Genomic DNA, 18306 nt, shown 5'->3' on the forward strand with positions numbered 1-18306 from the left:
ATAAGATATAAACTAAAGCTTACTGACTGTAAATGTCAGCTAAAGGCCACTGTTAAATCAACAAACAAATAAATACGTTTTCAAAATAAAGTTTACTGACTAATAAAGAAATTAATTAATAAATAAATAGACACTAATTAAAGCGTGCTGGCTATAAATAAATGTCAACTAAAGCCTACAAACAAACAAACAAACAAAAATGCATAAATAAATAAATTTGACTATTGATAAACAAAACAAATTTATTAATACATATATATATGCAAATAAATAAATCAATTTCAGCCAAGGCCTACAAATAAATAAAAGTGCACAAACAAACAAACAAACAAACAAACACAAATGTAACTGACTCTACAAGACAAACAATCACATCTCAAACAGAGAGGGGACAGAAGTGTGCAGATGTTGTGGAATATGAGTGTCATTCGTTCTTCTTGGATATGTAATTGCCATAAGAGACGTAAACCAAATGGAAACGGTTTCTTAATAGATCAGGTTCATTTCATCTCATTTGTAGATGCAATGGTCAAACAGACAGCGCTTTGCTCACTCGCAGCACATCAGTCAGGCCAAGGACGTGCCGTGGACTGGAGGGAGAGAAAGAGAGGGCAAGTGTGGAGGAATGTGATTATTGATCGTCCACCTCTGTGGTTTAATCACAGAACTGAATGCTTTCCAGACTGATAGAAGTGCAGTGATCTATGCAGGATGCAAGCGGTGTGCCAAACTAAACCGCTCTGGTTTGAATCAACAAAACTTACCATGTGTTGCATGTCTACATGCTGCTACAGCCACTTCATTTTTCATGTCCACACCAAATCCAGTGGTTTTATTTACCATTATCAATGTGTGTAAACTGACTGCTATTCATTTAATTTAGTTGTCTTAAATGTATTTATTGCATTAGTGTATAAAATCACATAAACATACCTCAGAATACAGCCATACTGTAAAATATTCCTAATTTTATAAAATGAATAAAAATATATATGTATTGCTAACATTACTTCATTCATTAACTAAAAAGAAACCAACTAAAGCATTTATTATTCTTTTGTTCTATTATTATTAACTACTATTATTATTAAAAAGGACCCAGTGCATCAATTAATGTTAACAGATACAATTTTTGATCTTAAAAGTGCATTAGTAAATGTTGATATTAACATTAATGAAGATTGCTGTAAATACTGTAGAAGTAGTTCATTATTTATATAGTATTGTTAACAAATTAGATTAGTAAATGTGACAAAATAATAAACAAGCAAACAAATATCCAAACAACTGTTCAAATGTTTTTAAAGAAATTATTACTTCTCATTCAGCATTAAGTTATAGATATTTATAATCTATAAATAAGTTTAATTTCATTACATTTCATTTCACATAAAAAAAATGATCAGGGTTTCCACAAAAAATAATAAGCAGCACAGCTGTTTTCAACATTATCAATTATAATAGTACATAATTTAAATGCATCACATTTTAAACATATAATAATAGAAAAAAACATATTTGAACATTGTAATAATATTTATAAATGCAAATAAATGGTTTCTATCTATCTATCTATCTATCTATCTATCTATCTATCTATCTATCTATCTATCTATCTATCTATCTATCTATCTATCTATCTATCTATCTATCTATCTATCTATCTATCTATCTATCTATCTATCTATCTTTTGTCAACAACCCAAATCAAGCCACAAATTCATGATGGTGTGGATCTGATCGATTACAATCTCAAGAACAAGTGAAAAGCTTGAGTCTTTACCTAATGCAACAGAAGCGGTTCAATTCCCAGCTCTGAAGAGGTTGCATGTGGGTCTAAATAACTTCTCATGAGTAACAAACAAAAATCCTCTCACAATATGGTGATAGAAATGTGATGCAATAAGACACGACCGCGGCCGTCTCTTCTGAATAATGTATCAGTACAGTGTGCACATCCTCATCTCCCAGGAAATGTCAGAGCCCAAATCTGATTCCAAATGTCAAGTAAACACGAATCTCCTTTGAAAGAGAACGTGGTCCGGAGCTCGGGAATATAGCTTCATTTCCTCGCTCTGGACTGCATATTCTCCCACACTGTGGCGATGAGATCCACGAGTCTAACTCTTGATAAAGATGAGAGAGCAGGCCTGTATCAAGACATGTTGAATTCTCCAGGTCGAGGACCGTCTCCCTCGAGAGACATCTCATACACTCACGAGTCCTAAATGCCAAATCTTTTTCTCAATCATTTCAGAAAGTGCCTCACACTGTCCAGAAGGCATTAGTGTGGTATGGTATATTCATGATCATTCTTTCTTAAAGCGGTCATCGGATGCCCATTTTGCACAAGTTGATATGATTCTTTAGGGTCTTAATTAAAAGTCTATAACATATTTTGGTAAAAATTTCTCAATGTTTGTGTAAAAAACATCTTTTTAAACCTGTCAAAATCAGCTGTTTTCAGCAAGCCATTATAGTCCATGTCCCTTTAAATGCTAATGAGCTATCCTGACCCTGCCCCTCTCTTCCGTGGAAAGGCTATCTGCAAAGATTCATAAAAAACCCTTATACTCACTTCTTCTGTAGGTGAGGGTGGATCACGAATTATTCGTGCGAACGTGCGCATTTAGGCAGATTGGGGATCGGCGCATTCACTTCAAAGCGAAAGTAACGTTAATCAAAGTAAATGTTAAGTAAACGTTAGTCTTCAGCAGCTCAGATGTCAGGAGTAACTGACGACTGCTATATTCATTATTACATCCAGCAACAAAACACCTCAATTCTTCAATCAGAGACGTTCTTTTCTTCTCCTGCACTGGAGTCGACACAATGGTGGGCAGCTCTCAGCTCACTCAGGGCGGGGTTAAGGTAAGACGGCCTTGTCAATCAACTATTGTGGGAGTGGCCTGCGCAGAACTACATCATTCTGACAGGAATCTCAGAACAGCCTGATTTGAGAGAGGGGATTTTAAAATAGGGATTTAGAAAAAAACACTGGGTGGATTTTTATTATTATAGGATGGATGTATAAACACACTTCCAACACACATATATGTTCAAACAACTTGAAAAGTGAATTTAGCATCCGATGACCCCTTTAAATCCCAGATTATCTTTTCTATGTAATGTTATTTAGTTATATTTAAACGACTATTACTACTAATAACTGTTATTATTAGTAACAGCACTGCTGCTAAATACATATAAAAATAATGCAATGTAAAATTTTCATGCGTATATAATATAATATTTAAACGTACACATTTTTTTTGCAATTTTTTACTATTATATTAATAATGATAAATAATAAAAAACAATTAACTATTGTTAATACACACACACACACACACACACACATTTCTACTACTTATTATTGATAACAGCACTGTTAATTAGGATACAAATAAACATAATAAAATATCAAATACAATATAATATTATTTCTATTATAATTATAATAACAATATCTATTATAATATAATAAAATAATTTAATATTATATAATTTAATGTAAAATGTACAGAGTAAATCAGCAGAGCACAAACCTCATTATTGCTAATATGATTTTTCTTCAGCTGGTATCATAGCGTAAGATGTGATTAAGGTGTCATGACACCCTAGAAGGCACAACTGAAGATGGTTAGTAAATGTCAACATCTGGGCCTGTGTGTGCTATCAGCAGTATCAGTGTGTTGTATTTGTGTTTTTAAATGAGATGTGCTTCATTATCTGTGTGTGTGTGTGTGTGTGTGTGTGTGCTAGACAGTGTGACTGTACATTATCCTGCTCATTACATGGATACTTAATAAATAAATACATGGACATGAAATATTGACTTGATTTACCTGAAATAAGACCACACACAAAACAATTAGCTTCCAATAATAATAATAACAGTCATTTTTATTGCTGTTGTTGTTATTTTTATTATTACTATTATTAAAAATATCATAAAATATTAAATAATACATTTATGTAAAATAATAATATATATTTTTTAAAGTTTTCATTTAATGATATATAAATATGTGTTTTCTTTTTTCATATTTTTGTTTATTATTATTATTATTATTATTAGAGGTAGTAGTAGTAGTACAACTTTACATAATATTATAATTTATTTATAAATTTATATTTATTATTTAATATTTAATAATAATAATAATAATAATAACATTTATTATTTATATTCGATTTTGCATAGATAACACCTCATTGATAATCTGGGATTCAAAATCTAATTTCATTTTTTTGACAAATTTAAGAAAGGTACATCAGCTAAACTTTAAGTCAATGTCTTTTGATATTTATGTTGCTTTAAAATAAATAAATACACAGCTTTTAAAAGGCTGTCAGGGTAAGAATACTGAATAATGTGCACCAACGAATCATGCACAACAAAACCAAAAATGTGCATTAGATAGGTAAACAGGGTTCAATTTTCATGCTGACATTCAATTCCTCCGAGCCGCTTCATCTCATATTCATATGATGAGTTTATCTAATCCTCTCCTCTCATATTTATTCTGTATCTCCTTCGTCCCTCTTGTCCTTTCTCAGGTCCAGTTTAGCTCTTTTTTCCCTCTCTCCATCTGTGTGTCTCTGTCATGTGGGTGTCTGTGTCTCCTCTGTCACAGGTAGTCATTAAAGCCGCAGCAGATGGTGCAGCTGTTGTCTGCTATCTGAGAGTCTCTTCACTCACCACGGCTCTGCAGCGATGGACACAACACACTCAAACTGCTGCTGCGGTGGTGAAATGATTTACTAGCTCACACATTCGCCATCAAAGAGCCTGGCTGAAATCAGCGGGAAATAGAGCCCTTTATAGCCAGATAAATCTGTTTCAGGCATATTTAATAAACATGACTAAGCCAGTGTAATTGGAAATAAATTTCCTCATTCTTGTGCCTTTCAGTTCAGCTGAAAATTGAAGCTCTGTCATCATTTACAATACCATTAAAATAATACTTCTATTCAGCAAGGACAAATTAAATTGATCAAAAGTAATGACATAAAAGATTTATTTCTTTTGAAATTTCCTTTAATCAAGAATCCTGAAAAAAAAGCCTCATGGTTTCCTCAAAAATATTAAGCAGCATACGCCTAACCAGTTTCAACATTAATAATAATAAGAAAGATTTCCTGCATCAAATCAGCATATTAGAATTATTTCTTAATAAACAAATTGGCACTGGTACAGAATTTAAAGGGGTCATATAATGCTTTTTTAAAGATCATTATTTTGTGTATTTGGTGTAACAGAATATGTTGACATACTTTAATGTTCAAAACACATTATTACTGTACTGTACATTATTGTAGGTCCTCTATGCCCCGCCTCTCTCAAACAGTCATTTTCTACAAAGTCCCTCCTTCAGACAAGCGCAGTCTGCTCTGATTGGCCAGCTGGCACAGTGCATTGTGATTGGCCGAACACCGCAAGCACTCATCGGAAAAATAACGCCCCTTTCCATAATCGTGAGCTTCATCTTTCAAAATAAATGTAAAGACACTTAATAATGTCCTTAGTTTTACCATCAGTTCAAGCCCGAGAGGGGAACAGAGTCACATGGCAGACACAGTGATAAGCTCGTAACGTTATGTGTTTGTACACAAGCTGCGATTAAGAAAGCTGACATCTCTCTCTCTCACACACACGACGTGCAAAACTGCGCATTTGAACAGTCAATAGCAGTTGAATTTATTTACAGTTGAATTTACATACAGTTGAATTTATTTATATCATAGTCCCACAGGCTTACACTATTTGTGGTGGCATATATATGCAAATTAATTCTCTGCCAACTGGAGCCGCTGTTGGAGCAGGAGAGATCGAGGTTTCCCGGTAACGCTGTACACAAAGCAGAGCTCCGCTCACAAACGCTGCTTTATCAAACATTATATGCAAGATTAAATGAAAATGACATGCAAAATTTTCTGAAAACAGTTTGTTTCCATCAGAAACACAGTGATATAAAAACACCCGCAGAGGGTTTCGATTTTGAAATGTGCAGTGCTCAACCAAACTTTCTCCCCACCGCCAACCATTCAAATTTCCATAGGCGGGATTTAAAATTTGTGATGTCACAAATACAGGAAAACAACTTTGTAGTCCAAACAAGCCGTTGGTTGTAGTTCTTGAAAAGGGATTTTTTAAAAACAAAATTTCTCCCTTTGGAGTTGACTTTGACATTTGGAACTTTGTAGATCGTTTTATGCTCAAACATACACACTACACACTGACTAAAATTCAAAAAGTGAAAAAGCATAATAGGACCCCTTTAAGCAGAGACCGCAGACTAAATGCCATAAAAATGATCAAAACTGCTTCAGAAATGATAAATGTTTGCTCAAAAAAGCCCTGCATGAATTTATCACATATAATGATTAAAAATTACTGGTAAAAGTTTTGAGAATTTGTATTAATGCACTCATTATGCAGAGGTTTTTGATATAAAAATGGATGATATGGAATAGACTTTATATGGTTAGAAAAATAAATACTTAATGTGACACTCGAGTAATTGCAGCTGAAAATTCAGCTTTGCATCACAGGAATAAATAAAATATATTCAAATAGAAAACTGTTATTTTAAATTGTAATAATATTTCACAAAACTTCTGTGTTTAGCTAAAATAAATGCAGCCTTGGTGAGCAGAAGAGACTTCTTTTAAATGGTAGTGCATTTATCCTTATTGCATGACTTTCTCTCATCTGTGCTAAAGGGTTCAATTTTGCAATATTTCCCTTATAATGAAAGCGCATGGAAATGGATGCTTCAAAATGATCCATATGACTTTAGTGCAATATATAGAAGTCTTCTGAAGCCATACGCTAGCTTTGTGTGATAAACAGACTGAAGCAAAGCTCCACTGTTACTCTCAAATCAAAAATAGCACCGTTAGACGCGTCACATCACACATCAAATGTCACCGGTTCTCGTGATATTCTTAGTTCTCTCTGTATATGTTTGAAATTTTGTGATCATACAGGTTTGGAACGGCGTGAGGGTGAGCAAATGATGACAGAATTTAAATTTCTTTACGCTGTTAAACCACCTTTCGAGTTTGAGTAACTCGTTTCATTATGATGCCTATTTCACCGCAGTAGACTTATTACTGTTCAATGATGCTCATTTTCAACACACACACTCGAACACTGAGCGAATCGATCTTACAAATCGACCTTGTTTTATTCAGCCATTCACTGGAATTGTAAGAGAATATATCAAACATATTACAAGGTTTCATATGAGGCTCTACAGGATTAGACCTGGACGTCATGCTATAAGAGATCTATAGTGAGATTAATGATTAGTACAGAAGCAAAACACAAAGACTGTATGTCTATGCTTTGGCACAGACACGGTAATGAGATATGGCAGAGAAAGTATGAGGAGGCGGAGACGCAATTCTCCATATGGCTTCGAGAATGAGTAAATAATGACAGAATTTATATTTTTGAAGAATCTCTTTAAAAGGACTTTGGAGGCAGCCAACAAAGACTGGGAACAAATGAAATGCATTTCTGAACAAACAGAAGAGCACAGGGAAGATAATGATGGAGAGATCTCTCCGAGAGCCTATTACAATCACATAATTTTAGTAAGTTTTAAAATCTAAAAATCTCAAACAAGGTCCTCTTCCTTATGGCACAATAATGTCAGGAATTGAACTTGTAATTCAGCAAAGTGTGACTGCAAGCGCTGCCTTGTGTCGAAACAACAGCACAGCTCCGATCCAATAATATCAGGTCTTCACAAAAGATTAACTGATATTTCACATCATGCATGAAATGCGGAAATAACGGCTAGTTTTCGAGTGGGAAAATCAACAGGGGAAACAAAGTAATAAACCATTATCTGTTGCAACACAATGTTGTCTCACAGTTAAAATAAACCAAAAAAATCACCACTGAACTTTTCTTGATTGCTAAACTCAAAAGACATTTTCAATGCATTTGCTCTTTGAAATCCAGTCTGAGATTATTATTTTTGTGAATAGTTCACCCAAAAATTTAAACTTGCTGAAAATGTACTCACCCTCATGTCATCCAAGATGTAGATGAGTTTGTTTCTTCATGGGAACAGATTTGGAGAAATTAGCATTACATCCCTTGCTCATCAATGGATCCTCTGCAGTGAATGGGTGCCGTCAGAATGAGAGTTGATAAAAACATCAACGATAATCCACAAATAATCCAGTCCATCAATTAACATACTGAAAAGTGAAAATCTGTTTATAAAAAAAGTAAACCAAGACATTTTTAACTTCAAACCATTGCTTCTGGCTAAAATATGACATTAACTGATGGACTGGAGTGGTGTGGATTACTTGTGGATTTTTATGATGTTTTATCAGCAAATTATGTAATGCTACATTTCTCCAAATATGTTCTGATGAAGAAACAAACTCATCTACATCTTGGATGGCCTGAGGGTGAGTACATTTTCAGGAAATGTTAATTTGTTTTGGTTAACCGTTCCTTTAAACGTCTGTGTTTAATTTGTCCTGCACTGTTTGTGAATGATACCTGAAATCAAGCATTAATTAAATGGGTGCTATTATTTCTTAAGCAATTAGACTTGCAATTTTCACCTGGCAAAAAATCCCTCAGACTGGCATTGAAGCTGTATTCCTTTTACCTTCTGCCTGAAGATCCACTGTTGTGGCACAAAGTCTGTTAAGTTAAATAAAATGCAAATGTATCTGATACAGTCACACAGAAAGTCAATCCGTAAGGCACAATCGCTATCCCGTTCATTCAGTCTAGTCACTATCACAGACATTGTCTTATTGTAATTGGCCAGTGGGCTGTTACGGCCTACGGTAATGAGTTTCACTGATGATAGCGTAATGCGTCCGTACAGCACAGACAGTAAAAGGAAATGCATACGTCTCAAATGTGCATTGTTCTCTAAACTATCCCATCAGGATGGACACTTCCCAGAAAGCCTGAAATCTGTTGGTGGAAGATGATGGTAATAATCAGCTATGTGATTAGAATAAGACTTTGATTGCATCTGCCAGGTTTCTCTCTCTAACCTGCGTGAGGAAAGACACTCTGGAGAGAGCTAATAGGATCTAAAGACCACAGTGAAAATTTGTGAGTCTGAACTGCGTTTCCTCATTATCGGGCCACGCTTGCACGGAGAATGTTAAGCAGGCTGCTCCACACCGTAGGGTGGTACTTCGCATGATAACTTCATCAAAGAGAATATTTCAGAGCACAATGAACCTGGAGACATCAGATGTCATTATGATTATTAAGATACTTTGGAGTTTGAGAAAAGGACAGCTCAAGAAGAATTATATCATGCACGAATGGTGTGTTTCTGCTCAGCTGCAATTGCACTGGCAGGTGCCATTCAGAAGTGAACCTAGAATGTCTTTTCAATTTCCAAATCAATTATTTGTAGAATTACAACTCAAACTGAATGTAAGAAAGTAGAATTAGAATCCATTAAAGATAACTGGATTGACAGAAGGACAGATGGATAGAACGACAGAAGGACAGATAGATAGATAGAACGACAGAAGGACAGATAGATAGATAGAACGACAGAAGGACAGATAGATAGAACGACAGAAGGAAAGATAGATAGATAGAACGACAGAAGGACAGATAGATAGATAGATAGATAGATAGATAGATAGATAGATAGATAGATAGATAGATAGATAGATATAGATAGATAGATAGATAGATAGATAGATAGATAGAACGACAGAAGGACAGATAGATAGATAGATAGATAGATAGATAGATAGATAGATAGATAGATAGATAGATAGATAGATAGATAGATAGATAGATAGATAGATAGATAGATAGATAGATAGATAGATAGATAGATAGAACGACAGAAGGACAGATAGATAGAACGACAGATAGATAGATAGATAGATAGATAGATAGATAGATAGATAGATAGATAGATAGATAGATAGATAGATAGATAGATAGATAGATAGATAGATAGATAGAACGACAGAAGGACAGATAGATAGATAGATAGATAGACAGATAGACAGATAGATAGATAGATAGATAGATAGATAGATAGATAGATAGATAGATAGATAGATAGATAGATAGATAGATAGATAGAACGACAGAAGGACAGATAGATAGATAGATAGATAGATAGAACGACAGAAGGACAGATAGATAGAACGACAGATAGATAGATAGATAGATAGATAGAGAGAGAGAGAGAGAGAGAGAGAGAGAGATATAGATAGATAGATAGATAGATAGATAGATAGATAGATAGATAGATAGATAGATAGATAGATAGATAGATAGATAGATAGATAGATAGATAGATAGATAGATCCAGTGGCTGTGATCCTTCATGCTACATACTCAAACAGATGAAGAACACTTTTCTGATTTTCTGAAAAAGTAAAAATTTCCAGAATGAAAACACAGACCAGCATCCTGTGGTTATAGATATGAGTTCAGTGATGTTCGGCTGAGCTGCAGCAGATCTTCACCCAGCACTCCTCGTCGAATCCTCTTGAGGGATTTGCACTGATCATGAATAATACATTCATGACTGACTACAGTCAATTCAGCTGGGTCCTGCACTCCAGAGACCTGGATCCCGGGAACACGGACTGAAGTTCAGCTCAGAGCAGAATGAGAACTTGATTCCATAACATGGTTTTTGGAACAAGAGTTTCAGAAGCCAGAGTTTCACTATTACCATGAAGCACTGCAGCTCATTTTTGCCAAAAACCACATACTTATACATTATCAATGCTAATTATGAAATCAATACTACCAAAATTGAAGACCTCCACTCAAACTACTCTTTGTTGATTCAAAAACTGTTGTAACAGAAAAAATAAAAATAAAATAAAATACTGAGAATTAGTGGAAAATGTGTACAGACTAATTTTTTTCCTTTTTTTTCCCCCATCTAAAATTAATAAGCGCTGAGTACTGATCTTGGCCAAACATCAAAACTACAAAAGGTCACATTAAAAGGCTGTGGATTTCTGTGGATTTCATTTAACTACTAGACATTAATAATTAGGCAATCTATTAAATGAATCAACTTAATCTGAATTGAGACACAAGTCTGTGGAAGCACTTCTGTAATTAACATGAGCGTACAGCATAATGCAGGCCTCTATGCAGAACTGGGGAAAACCATCAAAGTAACATCAGTAAATGAAGAAGAGTTTTTAAATTTATTATAATGGTAAAGAATATACTGTATATAGGCCTATATAGTATTCATAGTGGGAATTTTCAGTACAGAAAACTAATAAAATGTAATTCACAATTACATATAAATATCATGAATGAATATATATATCCATTACGTGAATATATTTTGCAGCCAAAAGTCAAGTGAAGTCACCTTTATTTATATAGCGCTTTTAATAATACAGATTGTCAAAGCACTTAACAGTATCAAATTGGAGGACAGAGTGTCAGTAATGTATAATAATAAGATTAAACACTAAATTTTCAGTTAAAGGCATTTCATTATTGAATTCAGTGATGTCACTGTCTAGCTCAGTTTAGTTCAATAGTATCTGTGAAATCAAACTGACGATAATCGCTAGAAATTAAGTGTCCCCGTGGCCAAAAAGGAGGAACAATATCTAATTATTATCAATATTGAAAGAATCTATATAAAAAATATATATATTTTGCTGCTTAATATTGTTCTGAAAAATTCAGCTTTGCATCACAGAAATGATCATTGTATTTTCACATAAAACCACATAAAGCCAGTCACATAAAACAACAATTTGTAATTCATATTCATTAACCAAGCTGATAAGTTTTATAACGCCCCTCCCCCAGCCCATGTCAGCCATTGTTTCTACGCCTCTGTAAAAATCAGCTTTGGTATTATTATTAGATGGCTAATGAAAAACCCCAAGATAACAGCAGAAGCAGGATGGTACATGAGCGAAAAAATGTGGTGGTGCAGAAGGTTGCATATTGTTTAGACGAAGTTCATGCTTCTCAAACAATGGGTCCCTAACGCTGTTTATCCACAGGTGAGGCGGCGGCGGCGGCGTGCAGAGCACTCTAATTCAAAGTGCTGATAGCGCGCAGCTCCAGAGGACGAGAGAGAAGGAAGCAAGATAAGGGAGGATGTAATTAAGGTTTCATTGCCTTCTGTTCCCCCGGCCTGCACTCCACACACAAGATCTAACACACAAAGCGGCGATACGCATACACTCAGGGTAAACAGCTGGGCACAGCTGAGTCACAGCACAAATGCTAAAGGTTACCAGGATGACGCTGGTCTGAGACCAGTCCTGTGGTGTCTATTTGAGGTTGGGAAAAGCAATGCTAATTCATATTAGCATAACTTTCATGCCCTGTGCAGAGCAGAGATCCGAATTTAATAAAGGAGATTATGTAATTTTAAGGTCATTCGTACACAGCAGCGCTGTCGGGCCAATTACTGCTTCAGAAAGCCAGTTCAAATAAAACCCACTAGCCATGAGCTTTACCAGCAGCGATGCTTAAATTACACGATCGATCTAAAGTTTGGACACACCTGCTCATTTTTTATTATTAATCTACTAGGGATGTAGCGTATTATCAATCAAACTGGCTCTATATCACTGTGGTCACATGACGATATGAAACGATAGGTCTTCCGGACAAAAAGTGTAGTTTTTAAAACTTCTTATTCTAACATAAAAGGTCTTTAAAGTTGTGTTTTGGGCCATTCTGCGTCCAACAAACTAAACCCGAAAGCACAATATGGCTTAATCCAAAGCGATCAGCTTGTGATCCGTTGTTTTCCGTGAATCAGAACGGCTCCGTTCACACTGAATGAATGCAGTGAACTCGTTTATTGCACATGCTGTGAGTTTAACGTGCGTTTGGGAACACAGCAGCCACCAGTTATGCTTTATTTTAGCGGTAGATGATTACATCATTTCACTAGATTTGTGGTGAGATGCGTTTTTGTAGGCCTGTTTTCACTGAAGCTGGACTTTTCCTTCAAAATAAAAGTTCTACAGCTGTTTCCGTCAAAAAAAAAAGCTGCAGAAAAAGTGCAGTATGAATTGCTGACAGCTAGCGGTTTAATGCAGTCCAAATTCAAAATATCTCTTTCAAGTGTAGAAATTAGGAAAGAAGACTTTTTTTCTGACTTCAGTTTACTTAGTTAAGAACATAAATTGGAGCTCTTAATTTTGAACTCTCAAAGTGCATTATGTAGAATAATTTAACTTTAAAATGTACAAAATTTTAATTTTTTTAAAATTAAAATTTTTTTTGTCTCTTTTTTTTTTTAAATATCCCAATAAATATCATACCGTGAACTCCATATCGAGATATTATCTTATCATGAGTTTTTGATATGGTTACATTCCTATAAGCTACAATTGTCCACATTAATTAATTAATAGCAAATTTAGATTTTTTTGAATGCTATTGAACACTTTTTAAAATGCTATAATATGTTATATAATATATAGGAAAGACAAATACATACATAAATAGCACTATTATTAATTAATTAATTAATTAATTTATACATATACATATATTTACATTTAACACATGTACATATACATTATGTATAATTTAATTAATTAATTATAATACTATTTATTTATTTTTCCTATAAATTAAATGAAATATAAAACCAGTTTTTAATAGCATTCAAAAATCAAAATTTGCTATTAATATAATATATATATATGTCAAGAGTTTTATTTGCATGTAATCAAATCCAGTTTATGATCACAATTATATAGAACAATAACATTTGTCAGGCATCTACATTGTCATTTGAGGCAATTACAAAGATTAAAAAAAGTGTTTTTTCTTTAAACTGTAAAACATTAAATGTGGAGTTATCTTCCTTTTCCAAAAAACGACTGTTGGAGTTATCTGCTTTTGCTATAAAACAAACTTTTAATATTTAAAAAAATATATATGCTTTCAATAAACTTTAATTTTGTAAATTACCTGTATTTAAATTATTACTTAATCAAAACAATCCAACTGCAGTTTGATTGAGATTACTTGGAATGCGCAATAAAAAAAAACATGATTTCTGAATTATTATTTTTTTTAAACTGAGTTATCGGTTTTTGCAAATGAACTCTTCATATGTGTATGTATATATATATATATATATATATATATATATATATATATATATATATATATATTTGGGTTTTTTTCAGTCAAGCGTGTCCAAACTTTATACTATTGTTCAACAGTTTTGAAAAAAAGTAATAATTTTGTCCAAAACTAAGTATATTTTTTAACATAAAATTTAACAAATAAAATCCCTAATTCATCTGTTAAATACTTTCAAAGAAAACATACACATAATTAAATAAAGCCTTACAGTATTTGTGTATCATTTAAAAAGCATAAAAAATAAAACGTCCTGCTAAACTAGTATGTTAGACCTCACTTTATAAAATCCAGTGTCACAATATCACACAACACTGCAACATTCTATACAGTATAGCATTACATGCAATTCAAATCAGAGCTTGAAGTGGAAACTCATTTATTGCCAGTCATTTAGATAGCATCTTGATTGTGTTTAATGAATTTGTGATATGAAATGTCGGCCGTGCTGTTTATGCTCGCCTCTCATTTCTCCTAAAGGGAGGGTGAAGGAGATGTTCGTTGCCTCAAGCCTCATCTGTCCTTTTTCCAGAGCCGCCACCACCCTCCACCCCATTACATAAATTCATTTTCATCATGCTGTGACAACTACAATCTAACGTAAATGGATCATTCCTACTATGCAGCACATTTTTCATGTCCTCCTCATATTGGATGCAATATTAAACTTGTAATTTTTAAAGCTGGAAATAGCATTCAATTTGTTTTTTTTTCATGACAATAATATCATAATTAAGTGAACATAGGGGTTTATATAATATCATTTACATAATTTCACTACTTGGAGTGGATGTTTATTTCAGTCTGCCGATGCTGCACTAACTTTCACAATGAAAGGCTAGAGAAAAATTATATATTATTGTTATATTTCTTATTTTTTAAATTGGGAATTCATTTACAGGTTTTATAATACATATATATAACATTTCAGCTAGTTGCCAACGTTTCTCATTTCAATATAATTTAACTGGTAACACTTTACAATAAGGGTACAGGAATAATCATGTACTAATGCCTAAATTAATACTTAATTCATCACATACTAATGATTATTAAAGGAGCTAACTAATTATGAACTATCCTTAACTACAACTGGAGTCATATGGATTGATGCATGAATAACGGTAGCCTTGACTACATGTTAGTACATGTTTGATAGTTAATGCATTAATTAACATTTATTGGTAAACTAAATAACAAAAAATAACAAACTAAAACTAAATATATCCAAACAGAAACGACTAAAAATGACAAAAAAACACATAACAAAATTACTAAAACTTAGACTAAAATTTAAATATAAAATATTTAAATATTTAAAATGACAAAACTATAAAAATACAATACATTTCTCATTTAGTTTAATATGTACATCTACAAGTAAAAACTGATTTAAAATATACACAGCATATTTCTTTTAAAGGTCTGGCATACAATTTATTGAAATACTTCCTTGAAAATTAGCATCTTGATTTTTAGAAGTTCAAAATGTGCTGCAGTAAAGCTTTCAAATGATCAAAATTATGCACATTTAACCCGTTTACTCTCCATCTTCAGGCTACAATATTATTAAAACTCAAGCCTGTTGAAAAAGGCCTCAGTCAGTGGTAATATTCTAAGGTTCATTCACAGTAAAACCACAATGATTGTGTTTTCTGTCTGCCTTTGGCCTCAGTATTGGCAGTTTGCCTGAGACGGTGAAGTAAACTGTGACCGCTCTGGCCTGTAAAATGCAAATAGCTCAGTTCTGGTCAGCGTCAGGGTGAGAGCAAGGAATATAGAGGATTTTTTGAGCGATTAAAACGCACCAGGACAGGCCATTTCAATGCTGATCAAATTTTCATCGACCTTGGCAGCTCTCAGACAATTCAAGGACTTTCATGCCAGCATTCAGTCTTTTTGTTTTTACTCACAATGGAAAATTGACGTATTCAAAAGCTTAAATAACAAGACATTTATAACAATGAAGAAGAAGACAAATTCTATAACCTTCATAATAAAAGCAGTGAGCATAAGCAAACATCCCATGTAGAAATGTCTTATGTTAACCTATATATTGCTATATATACATACATTGTATTTACATACATATGTATGTATAACTGGAAAATAAAAGTTGCTTGAAACAAAATAAAAGTTGCTTGAAACAAAATGTAAAAAAATAAAATATATATAAAAGACATTCTTATTTTATTTCAACTTGATGTACCTAAAACTTAAACTGGAATAAAAATTAACCTTTGAAAAAAATATTAAAAATGACAAAAGCATACAAAAAACTAAAACTCTACACTCTAAACTGATTTAAAATACAGTTAGTATTAATAAAACTATAATAGTATCTCAATTATACTACAATAGCACTGAAACAAACATATTTGTATAGCATCGATATACTGTATATGTTAGTATTTTAAATTGCTCCAGCTTCTGAATAGGTTTCATTTATGATGGAAATTTAATCTATGTGCATATAGTACTTTTGTTTATGGAATAAAGTGAATAATTAAAACAACCACACAGCAGACTGTCCACATACAAGCCAAAATTCTTGTGATTCACCCTGAAAGATATCAGACAGTGCAAGCAGCTATTGTTTTGTCAACTGCATGAGCCGGCTGTTACATGCCATTTACAAAAGCTGCTTATTTAGACATCCAGTAAGCTAATAAAAATGAAAAATTGTGCAAGTCCTATTTTTATGTACTTTAAAATGCTGTTTTACTAAGAATCTTCACGAAAGAAACCTGAAGAACTTACTTGTGTCGTGATGTTTCAGCTGTAGTTGAACTGGAAATGCTTGGCTCTCATTCTGAAGGTGCAAGTGTCCTGCTGGGAGGGAAAAAAACAAACTTGATTAGTTCAATATAAGTTTTCACTCATCTAGTGTGCAGATGTTCTTTAAAGCAGTGGTTTTGATTGTAAATCAGCCGGAATTGTTTACAGGACAATGCAAAAAAATACAGCCATAAAATAAAATACTGAAATGCATTAATATATATACAGTAAATATATTTATAATGCCAATACTTCAAAAGATTAGGGTCAGTAAAATGTAATTATTATTATTTACTTATTAATTTTTTGCACACAGAGGCTGCATTTATTTAATCAAAAATACAGTGAATTGTAAAATTGTGAAAAGTGTGAAATATTATTACAATTTTAAATTAATGAATTAATAATGAATAATATATGTATGCATGTATGTGTATATATATATACAAACCCGATTCCAAAAAAGTTGGGACACTGTACAAATTACGAATAAAAAAGGAATGCAATAATTTACAAATCTCATAAACTTATATTTTATTCACAATAGAATATAGATAACATATCAAATGTTGAAAGTGAGACATTTTGAAATGTCATGCCAAATATTGGCTCATTTTGGATTTCATGAGAGCTACACATTCCAAAAAAGTTGGGACAGGTAGCAATAAGAGGTCAGAAAAGTTAAAATGTACATATAAGGAACAGCTGGAGGACCAATTTGCAACTTATTAGGTCAATTGGCAACATGATTGGGTATAAAAAGAGCCTCTCAGAGTGGCAGTGTCTCTCAGAAGTCAAGATGCCAAGAGGATCACCAATTCCCCCAATGCTGCGGCGAACAATAGTGGAGCAATATCAGAAAGGATTTTCTCAGAGAAAAAGTGCAAAGAGTTTGAAGTTATCATCATCTACAGTGCATAATATCATCCAACGATTCAGAGAATCTGGAACAATCTCTGTGCGTAAGGGTCAAGGCCGAAAAACCATACTGGATGCCCGTGATCTTCGGGCCCTTAGACGGCACTGCATCACATACAGGAATGCTACTGTAATGGAAATCACAACATGGGCTCAGGAATACTTCCAGAAAACATTGTCGGTGAACACAATCCACTGTGCCATTCGCCGTTGCCGGCTAAAACTCTATAGGTCAAAAAAGAAGCCATATCTAAACATGATCCAGAAGCGCAGGCGTTTTCTCTGGGCCAAGGCTTATTTTAAATGGACTGTGGCAAAGTGGAAAACTGTTCTGTGGTCAGACGAATCAAAATTTGAAGTTCTTTTTGGAAAACTGGGACGCCATGTCATCCGGACTAAAGAGGACAAGGACAACCCAAGTTGTTATCAGCACTCAGTTCAGAAGCCTGCATCGCTGATGGTATGGG

General features: G+C 33.5%; 1 protein-coding gene across 1 annotated transcript in view; it reads right to left on the reverse strand.

Annotated features, from left to right (window-relative positions):
• The window catches only part of b3galt1b (UDP-Gal:betaGlcNAc beta 1,3-galactosyltransferase, polypeptide 1b), a 143682-nt gene that overhangs the window by 28901 nt on the left and 96475 nt on the right, over positions 1–18306 (reverse strand). Inside the window, exon 3 of the mRNA XM_079426598.1 lies at positions 16904–16975. The gene's annotated coding sequence lies outside the window, so the exon portion shown is untranslated. The remainder of the gene's footprint in view (positions 1–16903; positions 16976–18306) is intronic.

The sequence above is a fragment of the Barbus barbus genome (assembly GCF_936440315.1).
Source record: "Barbus barbus genome assembly, chromosome: 10".
NCBI lineage: Eukaryota > Metazoa > Chordata > Actinopteri > Cypriniformes > Cyprinidae > Barbus > Barbus barbus.